This window comes from Coffea arabica, chromosome 10e (genome assembly GCF_036785885.1).
Source record: "Coffea arabica cultivar ET-39 chromosome 10e, Coffea Arabica ET-39 HiFi, whole genome shotgun sequence".
Lineage (NCBI taxonomy): Eukaryota > Viridiplantae > Streptophyta > Magnoliopsida > Gentianales > Rubiaceae > Coffea > Coffea arabica.
Window position 1 is genome coordinate 10,992,822 of NC_092328.1, and position 14,511 is coordinate 11,007,332.

The following is a 14,511-nucleotide window of genomic DNA, read 5'->3' on the forward strand; positions in this document are numbered from 1 at the left end:
TGATGCCTTGACCCTTTTTATTATTTTGGAGGGTAAATAATTAATTCCACTTCATTAGAGCCTCAACTCAAGGGAGGTACACTCTATCCCTTATTTTTGCTTTATTTAACCCTATGTGTACTTATGTGATTTATGTGTTTAATTGCATGCCTATTTGAACGTTTTCATCTTATTTATTTATTTATCTACTTTATTCGTTTTAGTTATTTTCAATTTCGATCATTTGGAAGGCACTTGAATGCCACAATTGTAATAGTTAGATTTATTTTAATTATTTATTTCATTCTGTTTCCCCTTTTAGATTGTAGTAGGCCTTCCCACCTAAAAATGTAATAGTTAGGACTTTATTGCTTTATTTACCTTGCGTGATTTGCATGCTTATGTGCTATGTGTTTAATCGCTTTCCTTAGGTTTGGCATCTAGATGTGCATGCTTATGTGTTATGTGTTATGTGAATTACGTGCTCACATGTCTACTTGCTTTAATTATGCACATTACTTATATATGTGTGTATGATGGATGCAAATGCACGTAACTGTGGTTAGTCCAATGCTAGTCATGGTTGTCCCCTCGAGCTCTTGCAAGTCCAATGCTTGTGAGAGAGCGTACATGTGGGCTAGTCCAACGCTAGCCCTTAGGAGCTCTTCGCGCGTTAGATCATGATTGTGTGCTCACTTCATCTCATGCATATCTTTATTTTTAGGGCTTTTTTTTTTACCATGTTGCATGACATTTTCCTTATATATGTATACCCCGTCCCCCATATTTTCCCTTATATGTATATTACTCGCCCCCTTTGTATGATACATAACATTAGACTTGCATTTCATTTTAGATTTAGGATTAGGATAGTGCATTTGCTTGATTAGATTAGAGAATCCCTCGAATATGGGATATGGACGAGTTTGGCTTTTCTAGCCTTAGCACGCTCGTATTCCCTCTATTAAAGGGAAAATTGAGTCACGAACATTAGTCCCCCGTACCCGACATGATGCATTCCTTTAAGACATGTATATTTCCATAATTATTTTATTCTTTTCCTCTTCTTAGAGTCTCATATTTTTGCATAATTCATGACTTCTCCAAAGATTCATTATTGGGCGTCACAATTGATGTGATTGGCACCATTCAAGCTTTGAAGAGAAATTTTACCCCCGATGCCCCCTAGGTCTAGGGTTTGCATTCATATAGCACATCCAAATGTGATAAATTCTTTGGTTAAAACAAGAAAATCTTTGACTAAATCACGCAACTAGCCTTGGCTAGGTCGAAGGGGTGCCTTGGATTTTTATCCTTGCCTTCCCCTTCGTCAAATGTGACTCCCGAACCTTTCCTTTGATTTTCGCAGACTAGGAGTCGTTTAAAAGGGGTTTTTCTACTTTTTCCTTTAAAAACTCATTTTGGTGACTTGGTACACCCTAACTCAATACCAAGTGGCGACTCCGATTTTATTTCAAAACCCTTTTTAAACTATTATTTTGGGTCGAATCGTCGCATTTTCAAGTCCCATTTAGACCCATATTTTTCTTCATTTTCTTTGTAAATCAAAATTCATTTTTCAAAATCAAAAATTCACTTTTGAAACAATTTATTTATTTTTATAAAAAATGGAGCGCGACAGCTCCTCCAAGTAACCCTAATGAAGACAATGGCAATAATATTTAGATAGGTTTTTCGGGACTAATGCTTGCCAAAAACCAACCTATCACCTACAATGATCCAAACCCGACTAGGAGCTCCTTCAATAGATCCACCTCAATGCACATCCATGCAACACTTGGCCGCAAACCTAGTGCTGTTTAGAACCTTATACGCTCCATAGGGGAACACATTCTTTATGGAACAAATGAACTAGTAACTTCGGTAAAGCAAACCAAACATGCACAAATGAAGACTCTCTGTCAATATGAAAATCAATGGACCACTTAAAAATCCACATAGGAAAACCATTAATATATAAGATATTTTTGGACCAAACCTGATAGTAATCTGCCTCATTGGTTAATCGAATTAGCACATGTCTGCATGCTTTGATCCTCGGTTCATTGGTGGAGATTAAACAATGATTGCATACAAGATTACGATGGCTTTGGAATTGCATGCTTTGATCCTCTCTTCATTGGTAGAGATGACATTGTTTTCTACTTCCATGGCAAGAACAATAAACATTTCAGCTTAGTTTCTGATACTAATCTTCAATTCAATGCTAGATTTATTGGTCTTAATCCTACTGGTCAGTCGAACCAAAGATTACACATGGATTCAAGCCTTGGGTATTCTCTTTGATTCCCACACCCTCTCTCTTGAGGCAACCAAGGCATGGGAAGATCAAATTAATTGAATTCTTATATGATAGTCCATAGGTTTTTCTACTAGAAGGCTATCTCTCAACATGGAATTCAAAAGATCAAAATGCTAAGCTGGAAAGGATTGCTGGCAACATTAATGTTATAATTTCTATCTCAGAAGTTATCAAAGTTGCACTAAAGATAGTGCATATTACCAAGGAAGATGATAAATTTCATAACTATCAGATACCACTAATGGCTGCTTTGCTCACCTGAAGCTACAATTTAGGTTCTTTTGCCTCAGATCAGAAGTTGAAGGGTTAACTGGCCTTACCTATTTGTCTAATTTTTAAAATTCTGCAAAGTCAGGAGTGGCCATGCTAGTGGTTGGAGGTGAAGTTGAGTACAAAATCGCATTATTTCTCTCAGTGAATTGCAAAAAGTGCATGTACAATCTAATTGCAAATCTATATCTATACAAATTTTAGAAGGAATTTTTAACACCAAGCCTCCACACACCTTCCTTCTCTCAATTCTATTTTTCTAATATTTTATATTTAATTTATTTCGTAAAATACATCATGGGCAAGTTACACCACCACGTTTCCCTCAAACAAGAAGTTAACTCCGACTAACACTCCTCACATATCTTACTCCAACTAACACGCCTGACACACCTTCCCACTACAATTAAAATTCTTTCAATCAAGAATTTCACTTCGATTAAAACTCTTCCAATGCCATATTAAGATTCCAAACTCGCAAGATCTCTTTTCACTTGATGCTGGTATCCTTATTAGCCCTCAAATTAATTTCCACTCCTCACACACCTTCCCATTACAATTAAAACTCTTCCAATCAAGAATTTGCGAACTCGCCAATGCCATATATGTTCGTTTCTACTTTTTCAATGCCATAATAAGATTGCAAACTCACAAGAACTCTTTCCACTTTATGCTAGTATTGTTATTAACCCTTAAATTAATTTCACAGTGGAACATGGCCATTTACAAGCATTTCAACAACATCTAAATTTCAAACTCGCAAGATTACAAAGAAGGAAACATTTGCTTACAAAATAAAATGTACACCACAACGATCCCACACATGAATTGGAAAAGTTTCAACAACTTTGCATTGACGAAAGAGAAATCTCACATCAACTACGATGGATAAAATCAAGACTACACCGATTTAAACGTCGCATCCATCAAATTAGAAGTTTCGGTACTATTTATTCTTTAAATATTAATAATATTCTCAATATTATAATATTATTGTTATTTCCATTATTTTATAAGAATGTGGAAAGAGTACCAATTGCTTATAAGCACTTTAATGAATACTGCTGAAAGTTACCCAATTGCTTTGTTAATGTGTTACATGTTAACAAATGGTACCGAAAGCTATTATTGCATGTGCAGCGGTCAATCACAATGAATAGTATCGAAAGCCATTCATTACATAGGAATATGCTATTGTATCGAATGACCAGTATGGGAGATGTGAAAGGCAAAAAAAATAAGATATCTGAACCCTTTGTTTCACACTCTAGATTTGTTTAGTTGTAGTGGTGTATTCTTCGCAAAATTTGGCTTCTGGGGGAAAGGGTTTGTCATTTAATCTAAGTTATTCAAAATTGAGATATCAATAACAATATTGACTCATTAATTTGCATAGATGAATTATTACTGCAATTCAAATACCATATCATTTCTATGCTATTTTATCTTTCATGCTTATTATGTTTGTTTTTTATTATTTGGGTCATTGACCAACCTAATAAGGTACTACGTCATAACTCATATGTTCTTACTACGTCATAACTCATTGGATTTTGGAAAAAAAATTTTGAATTTGCCACTGCCTTGAATCCGGCCTGGAATCCGGCCGGCAATCCGACCAGATTCTGGCCGGATTGTGACATGTCACCTCCAGCAGCCAACTTTGACTGGCTGTTTTCCTTCATTCTTATCTTGTTTCTTGGCTGATATTTCTTCATTTCTTCCCCTTGCTTGGCCGGCCACTTTGAGAGGAAAAACCAAGAGAGTTTTCTCAACTTCAACTTCCATTTTTACTCAAATCTTGAGTTTCAACCGTTAGTTTCGGAAACTACTCCATACAAGTACTTACCAAGGAAGTTGGAAGGAGTTGGTGGAGTGATTTTAGAGGTGCAAGTCCTAAGCTACCATTTTCTTGAGGTTTCAAGGTAATCTTTGCTAGAAATCATCTCTTTGTTCCTTATAATCAGAAATTAGTGGTTTGTAGATGTTAGTTATGCTAGTTTGTGGATGATTTCATGATTTTAAGTAGAGTTTGATAAATTTCGGATTTATTAGTGAATTTTCTGATTTTAGATGATAATTGTTGGTTGGTCATGGAATGATAGCTTAATATGGTGTCAAATGGAGCCTTTATGTGTTAGTTGTGGTTGTTTACTGAAAATTTCATATTTGTGCGGCAAATTTCAGTTTTAGGGTTTCGAATTAGGGCTTAATTATGATTGGTTTTGGAATTTTCTATTGGCTCATATTGAACGGGTATTGTGGCCTAATTAGATGTGTGGTATATCTTATGATTCGTATGTGTAATTGTGGTTCTATACAAAGGTTAGTTTAGAAGGATAATTTCAGTTTACCTTGTTTCTGGACTCAACTTGGACTGCAAATTTAGCCATGTTTTAGACCGAACCAGCTATTGACAAAATGTGAAAGTTGTAGACATATGAGTTGGCTATCTACCTGCAAAATTTTAGATCGTTTGGAGTACTGTAACATGTGAAATGACCGAAATACCCTTGACTACCCATAAGCCCTGTTTCACGGACAGTTTCCATTTTTTCTCTAAGATCTCGATTTTTGACCATGAATATGTATAATTTGGCTTTGGAGGTCTTCATAAGAAATGTTGGTATATGTCTTAGTTTCGTAACGCCATAAGATTCGTTTCAATCGAATAAGTGTAGTTTCAATTGTGCTTAAAATGCCAAAAAGTGATAGGAACTTGATGCTTTTAGATTTCCTTTTGTTTGACATGATATTTGTGATCTAGGGCTTGGACTTGAATAAGGCAATGATTTATGATGGATGAGATTCATGAACTGTGGTTGGTGAGTGATTCCACACCTATTCCAAAGTTACTCTTCGAACTAATTGCATTGGTTACTTTTCGAACTAATTCTCGCATTGGTTACTCCACTGCATATCATTTGTGTTTGTGTGTGTGCCATGACATGATTTGGCTCCATTGAGTTCTTGAAAAATCTTGTACTTAGAACCAACATCTCTCCACTGTTGATTTGGAGGACCGATAGCTCCCTTGTACTGTTTGACTTACTGGATCTGTTTGAACGTTGGAGTTCCAAGTACAATGACTTCACTGGCTCATACGAGCAATATATGTACATTTGATCACTGACCCATGACATCATCTAAATGCATTATTGTGAAACAGGTTTGATTACTATTTTTACTGGACACTCACTGAGTTTCTAGCTCACCCCAACATAATTTTTCTCCCCACAGGGCTCGAGGCAAAGGAAGCATTTGTATTAAGTTCTCCAGGTGATTGGATGGATTATCTCCTGTCTAGTTTGAGTTTTTGATTCATTTTGTGTAATAGTGGAGACTGTATGAATGTTTGGAATTGAACGAATGTATGTATACGTTCCACGCTTGGGAACTAGCTTTCACTTCGCTTGATATGTAATTCATGGAGAATTTGATGTAATATTTGAGATGTGCATTGTAATTTAATTGAGGACTGTAGTGAGTGAGTGAGTCCTGGCGAGAGTTGGGCAGGCGGTCCGCCGAACCCTTTGGTTCGCCTTAGGGGGAGGTGGGGCTGTCACACAATGTTCATCAGATCTTGCTATGGTTTTACATCAGGCTACTCATGGTATCTTTTCTTCGACTATTATACTTTTTTCCTTTATAATATTCATACAGTATATTAGATCATTACATTTTTTATGAGTATTACATTAATAATTGTAACTTAATTTAATATGTCTTTTAATACAATTATTTTAATATACTTCTAGATCAAACAAATGATTATTCAACATCTTTTCAACTTCAACATCCATTGATAGCAGCTGTGATTCTCCATGATCAGGGTATTTTCAAATATATCTACAATTTCAAATTCATGCTTAACCATTAATTTTTTTAACGCGCTACATTATTATATTAACTTTCTACATTACATAATGGTAGATCAATTGCATAATGACTCACCAACTATTGAACTTCCTATTACACCTACGTCATCGTCTAATGGTCCCGATGATGATAAGTCTAAGTTTTTCCATCTACCTTGACTAAGTAATCAATTATTATTTATGCAATTCAAATTCTTTCAATTCATTTTCTGTATTTGACTTCTAAAAATTCATTTTACACAGACTCATCTGATGAATTTGTTCCTATTACGCAAGACATTGTGTCTACTAACACAGGTGGAGCAGAACAAATCGGTAATCTACTAATACTTTTCTCATGTTACCATAATTAATATTTCTTTCTATATGTTCTTAGCTATACAAATATTATGTGTTTTGTTTCCGTGCAACAACTTTACATTGTATCTTTCATACAATGATAGTTTTAGGTACGTACCTTACTATACTTATTTCATCAATCAATTAGATCAAATAGGCCAAACACGACAGCGACGACGAATCATAAGAAGATGGACATTTGGTCCAAGAACAGTAATCTGTCACAAATGTCAATCTCTAATGTAGGTGGAAGGAAGAATTCAAAGTAGTACAAAATAAAATCCAAGATTCAATTTGTGTTGTCAAGATAGAGATGTTGTTTTACCGTTATTGCCTCAAACTCCCGAAGTTTTACAACATATATTTACCACTCCAACTTTGAAAGAAATGATTCGACTGTTGAATGCACTATTCGGATTTACATCCATGGGAGGTAAAATAGATCATTCTATAGTCAATTCTATCGGATCATATTCATTTTGAATTAGTGGAGAAAATTATCAGTTAATCAGATCGCTTTTGCTACCTCTTGGAGAATTAGGTAGATTCATACAATTGTATATTCATGATACAATAATGAGTTGTTGAATCATATGAATCTTCTAAATAGTCATGATGATAATCCAATTGGGATTGTTGCATCAATAGTTGAATGATTGTAAAATATGTTAGATGAAATAAATTCATATGTACAAGTTTTTTGAAGTGCAAGAGGCATGCTTCCAAATCAAAATATTGTCAATCTGCAAGTACAGATAATTAGTGCTCGAGGTGGCAGACAATATATCCAACCAACTGCAAATGAAATTGTTGCTTTGATTGTTGGTGAAGATATTGGTCATGTCACACACTGTGATATTGTGCTTGTCACTCGAGATGAAAATTTGAAAAGAATAAGTGAGACACATCTGTCATACGTGCCATTTCAATACCCTTTACTATCTTCATATGGAACAGATGGATGATATCATACAATAAGATTTTTCGCCCTCTGTCGTTAGGAAGAAAGAATTTGTGTCAATGCATGAATTTTATACGTATTGTATACAATTTGGACAAAATGAAGGTCATACACTTTTGGAAGGTGCCAAATTATTTCAACAATTCGTCATTGATTGTTATACAACTATTAAACACTACAAATTAAATTTTATGAAAACCCATCAATTTATATTACGTGCTAATGTATATCACGATTTAGAGGATGTTGTACTTGCTGGAGATACAGATGTATCAACAATTGGAAGAAGATTTGTTCTATCTTCTTCATTTTCGGGTGGATCTCGAAATATGGTACAACATTTTCAGGATGCAATGGCAATTTGTAGGACAATTGAAAATCTAGATATTTTCATTACATTTACTTGTAATCCCAATTAGCCAAAAATTAAACAAGAGCTAACAAGGATATCGGGACAAAAAGTTGAAGACATGCCCAATATTACGGCTCGAATTTTTTGGATAAGACAGAAAAAATTGATGGATGTTTTAAAAAATATCCAACTATTTGAAAAAGTACTTGCAGGTACAAATTTTACTTTATTTAAATCATTAATTTCTTTTTTCAATTCTTATATTCTGCGATACACTAAGATTACTTCTATAATGTGCAGACATCTCTGTCATTGAATTTCAAAAATATGGTTTATCATATACTCATATCACTCTAACATTAACTTCGGATGATAAGCCCCTTATTCTAGAGTAAATTGATGATATCATTTGTGCTGAAATACCTAACAAAAATGCTGACCCACTAACTTATGATACGGTCATCAGATGCATGTTACACGGACCCTGTGGTGATACTTATTCAAATGTTCCGTGTATGGTAAATGAAGAGTGTTCTAAACACTATTCAAACAAATTTTATAGTGAAATCATTATTGATGATGATGAATTTGTATCATACAGACGTAGAGATGATCTAAGTAAGAGAGTAAATATTAATGATTTTATATTTCACAATAGATGGGTTGTTTCTTACAATCGAAATTTGATTGTGATGTTTGATGGTCATATCAATATGACCAAAGTTGCACGCCTAGAAATCACTAAATATCTATACAAGTACATGAGTAAAAGGGTTGATAGAGCAAATGTTCAAATTAAGGATAATGTTGTACTTGCAAATGAAAGTGATCATCGTCGTTACAGAAGTATTGATGAGATTAAACAGTACTTAGATTGTTGATATTTATCGCCAATTGAGTCATGTTGAAAGATATTTCATTTCGAAATGCAGAGACAGTATCCATCTGTGATTAGATTGCAATATCAGCTTCTTGATCATCGATTTGTGATATATAACGATGATAATCATTTTTATGACGTTCTTGATCGTGATCATATACATGATACAATGCTGACAAAATGATTTGAAATAAATTAGAGCAATGTTTCAGCTAGAAACTTGATGTTTGTAGAGTTTCCGAGTAAGTGGATTTGAAAGCAAAATAAACGACAATGGGAGGCCAGATTGCAAGGTATGTGTATTGGAAGGCTACCAAATGCACATCCTCACTCTGGTAAGCGATACTATTTGAGAATGTTGATGCATAAAATTTGTGGTGCTCAAAGTTTTGAACATTTGAGAACTATCGATGAAATTGTGCATCCAACATTCAAAGTTGCATGTGCAGTACTTGATCTTTTAGATGATAATAATGAGTGGAACGAAACTTTAGTTGAAGTATCTACATGGGCATCTACAAAAAAATTACGAAGCATGTATTGTACAATACTTATGAGGTAACTAACCCTTTTGATATATAGCAGCATCACTGGAAAAGTATGACAGATGATTTGAAATATCAGATCAAAAGGTATATGAAAAACCCTCAAATGCGCATTGATGAGGATGAGTTACAAAATTTGGGATTAGTTGAACTTGAACTCATTTTGAATAAAAATGGTCACTCTTTACGAGATTTTTCACCAATGCTATTGTCATCCTTTGAAAATGCTCAGTTTTTCATGAATAGACTTATAAGAAAATAGCTTGATTACAATTTTACATCAGAGCATCAATTATTTGATAATTTATATGATGGTTTGAATAAGGATCAATTGAAAGCATATGATCTTATTATGAAATCATACACACATAATCATGGAGGACTATTTTTTTGTGTATGAAAGTGGTAGGACAGGTAAAATTTATTTATGGAGAACATTTATTGCTCGAATTAGATCGCAAAGAAAAATTGTTCTTTCAGTTGCATCATCAGGCATTGCTGCAATACTCTTGTCGGGTGGAAGAACAGCGCATTCACTATTCAAAATTCTTATTAATTTGGATAAGTCATTAAGTTGTTCAATCAATAAAAATTCTGACTTAGCCAAATTAATTAAAGAGATATCTTTGATAATTTGGGATGAAATTCCAATGACACAACGGCATGGATTTGAAGTGGTGGATAAAACTTTAAAGGATATCTTAAAATTTAGTTAAAATGATTCTGAGGATCGTATTTTCGGAGAAAAATTAGTTGTTTTGGATGGTGATTTTCGACAAATATTATCGATTGTTTCTAAAGGTAGGAGAGAAGCAACAGTATCAGCTACAATAAAAGAATCAACGATTTGGGATCACTGTAGAGTACTGCATCTTAAAATAAATATGCACGTAATGAATTTACATTTTTCTGAAAATACGCATCAGCAATTGACAGATTTTGCAAATTAGTTGCTATCTGTTGGTGAAGGAAAGGTTTCAGCAATTTCACTTACTGAATTCGGGGAATCAAATTGGATTCGGATACTGTCACAATTTCTCATAAAAAATGACAATCAATCTTTGATATGGTTATTAGATTCTGTCTATCCAAATTTGAGAAATTCATACAGAAACAGCACTTACCTCAAGAAACATGTTATTTTGGCTCCCAAAAATGGTGATGTTGACAAGTTGAATTATAAGATGCTATCAATGCTTTCTAGTCAATTATGTGCCTACATGAGTGCTGATACTTTTTGCAATACTGAAGGTGACATTGTTGAAAATATGAATCCTCCTGAAATGTTGCACTCTTTGAGTTTTCCTAGATTTCCAAATCATTCTTTGGAACTTAAAGAAGGAACTTCTATAATTCTTTTGAGAAATCTCAATCAATCAAAGGGTCTTTTCAATGGAACACGACTTATCGTTATCAGAATGGGGATAAAGTTCTCGAGGCAGAAGTCATAACGGGATCCAATATTGGAGATTTAGTACTCATACCTCGGATCTCTTTAACACCGCAAAGCACACGGACTCCTTTTCCAATTAAAAGGAGACAATTTCCTGTAAAAGTGGCATTTGCAATGACTATCAACAAAAGTCAAGGCTAAACATTGAAAAATGTTGGCGTTTACCTTCCTGAACCTGTGTTTTCACATGGTCAATTTTATGTTGCTCTTTTATGTACTACTTCGCCAGTTGGGTTGAAAATACTCATTGTTAATAGAGATAATGATCCATGGAATTATACAAAAAAGATTGTGTATCGTGAGATTTTTTACTCCCTTTGATAAATTGTGGACATCACTTTGTTTAAAAAAATAGTACATTTACTTCATATTTTTTGTACTATAGATGCTTCACACTTTGACATTCTTTTTGTACTTCTTTCAATTTGTGTTACTTACTGTCTCAACTATAGTGTTTAAATAATTAACTTTCATGCTATATCATGATAATTTACAGATATCCGATATACACCTTTACTCTATCATGACTCTTATGGATACAGATGGAATGTAAAGGTTAGATTATTTCGATTAATAGATAAGACCATATCTGGAGTGCTTTAACGTTCTGGATGTATCAAGATGCTTTCTGTAGATGATCAGGTAATAATTAAGAGCGTATATTATTTATTATATTGAATATTGAATATTTACTAATCTCTTGAAAACTATCAGAAATTTGTCATGCAGGGAGTTATAAGAGGCAATAATATGATAAACATTTTAGCAGATCATCTCCATGAAGGTAAGGTATACTGGTTTCAAAATATACATGTAGTTCCGGCAAATAGTAAATATCGGCTTGCATCACATCAGTACCAATATTTTAGATGATTGTGGAACTATACCTCGTTTCAAGTTTAATTTGGTCAAACTAAAAGATACAGAACAACACATTGACAATGATTTGCAACTGATAGGTATTTCATTTATAATTAACCTTTTGAATTGGTATTACTTATACTTTTTAACCTTCTGCAGATGTGATTAGTTTAGTTGTATCTGTTGGTTCATGCTATCAAACATCTATCAATGATAAAACTAGGCGTGACATACTTTTACTTGACAAAAGTTTAGTTAATAAATTCAATATCTTCAAAACATTTTATATTCTAAATTTTGATTTATACTTACCAAAATTCTCTAAATGAAGCTTGACAGTAGCTCGATTGACTTTATGTGATAAATTTGCAACTGATGATGGTGAACACTTGTGTCAAAATGTTACAAAAAATAATGTTTTACTGGCCTGTGGTATTTGTGTGGGGAATTATAAAGGTAATTCAATTTCTTTTCACTTTATTTTATTTAATTTTATAGTTTATCAATAAATATAGCACATTGTGCAGGACCGTCACTTTGTACTATTCAAGCAAGCAATTTGTATGTCAATCACTACTTGGATTTTGCTCAATACGTACACAGTTGGTAAGTTTTACAAATAACAAAATATTACATTATTAATAATATTTCATACCCTTACGAATATGAATTTGAAAAATTTGCAGGTTTGAGAATGATAAATGTGCTCAGAAATTAGCGACGTGGTTATGGTCATGCAATTTTACAATGTCCCAGGCATTGTTGATATCAAATGCTAAGAGAATACGGATATCTGAATATGCAATTACACCTATAGTACAATTTCTCTTAATTAATTAAGTAATGAACAAGTATCTACATATTTTTTCGAATTAATAATTGTAATCTAAACCTTCTTTGAATAGTTTTATGTTAAATATTTTCGGATACTTGCTTACATTCAAAGCATCAACATAGACAATATGTTCTATGAGTTATGCAAAAATTATGGACAACCATGTCGATCTCATTTTGCAAAAATGGTGTGTATCCGTTGTAATGATGTTGTCGACACTATTGTCAGGTAATTATTTTCATATATTTTTAATTTTAATATAATTTTTTGTATCGTATATCACAATTTCTTCTTAATAGATACAATATTAACATACAAGTTAGAGATTCTAGTGGTAACCTATACCTCGTTCTTCAAGATAGGCATGTACGATTCATGTTTCATTGTGATGCTTCTTATCTTAGAAATTTAAAAAAGAAGGTATACATTATTTATACGCTTTTTTTATCAGGTAACATGTAATAAAAAGTTCACACAAAATATCAGTCACTCCTAATCTACTCCTAGAGATAACAGTCTATCAGCCAACACAAAATATCTCTAGAGTCTATCGGTAAGAGTCCTAATTACTCATCCTGTGGCTCTAACTTTAGACTTGAAGGCTATAGCTCTAGCTTTGACTTGTGCTTGTCCCTTGGGCTTCTGCTTGGAGCCTTTAAGCTGTCATCTTCATTGTGTCCATAGTAGGAGGCATCAAATGCAACTCCTCCAAGCTTAAGTTGACGGTTACATTCGTGAGAATCCAGCCGTGATTTGTCTAACAGATTACCACAATGGCTGCACTCTTTCAATTTCTCTAGATTTTTCTTTGATCTCTTTTACATTATTTACAAACTTTCTAAAACACAAGACAATTTTGAATTACGTATGCTTTTAATTGTCAAGAAAATGGAGGTACGTTGTTCAACTAACACATTAGTTCATGCAATAATCGTGCATTCTTATTTATAGTGCGAACTCCACAAAATTCAACATAATTAATTAAACCTTCAATACTGGCATTCGTACTCAGAGTTGATTGGTGTGAAGAATGTTCACACTTTCATAGAAGATTATCAAATCAAAGGCAAAATATTTGTAAGTATTTCATTTACTTATCAAATTAAATATTCAATTATATTTAATTGGACCCTTATGTCGCTTAATTTATGATATAGATTTCTACTTTTTTTTCAGGATCCAACCTCCACCAAAGTGATAGTTTATAAATAATGGGATATTTTTATCATATATTGAACTATTGCTACAAAGTTTCATTTTTTAAAAAAAATATACTTTGATGTGCCCTTGATTATAATTTTTTACTCTTTTTAAATTCCTCCATCGATTATAATTTTTTTTCCAAAATGTAATCTCCTGTGCAAGCACGGGTATTTCTACTAGTATTAATAAAAAAGAGAGCCCATTACCACGAGAATATGGAACCTTGGATTGCTCCAGTGAATCATCCTGTGGGATTGAAATAATCTACAAAGAGTGATAGCTGAAGAAGTTTAATAAAAACAAATAAGACCTTGCAATATATCCACTGAAGCAGAGTTTACGGGCCTGTGGTGTATGGAAATCCTCTAGTTTAAATCATGTTATAATTGTGCACATTTAAAGATAAAAGAATAGAAGTACTAATACACTCTTTGTTATAATAAGTTGTTATGCAACATTGGAAATAATTTTGTGATTCTTTTTGGAATAATTTCAAAAACCTCCCCTGGAGTTTTTGACAATTTCACTCAGCTCTCTTGAGACGTACATAATTACGAGGACCTTCTTTGGTGTGATAAAAAACAACAATACCTTTCATTAATTGTCAATTCATTAAAAAATTGTATGAAAAA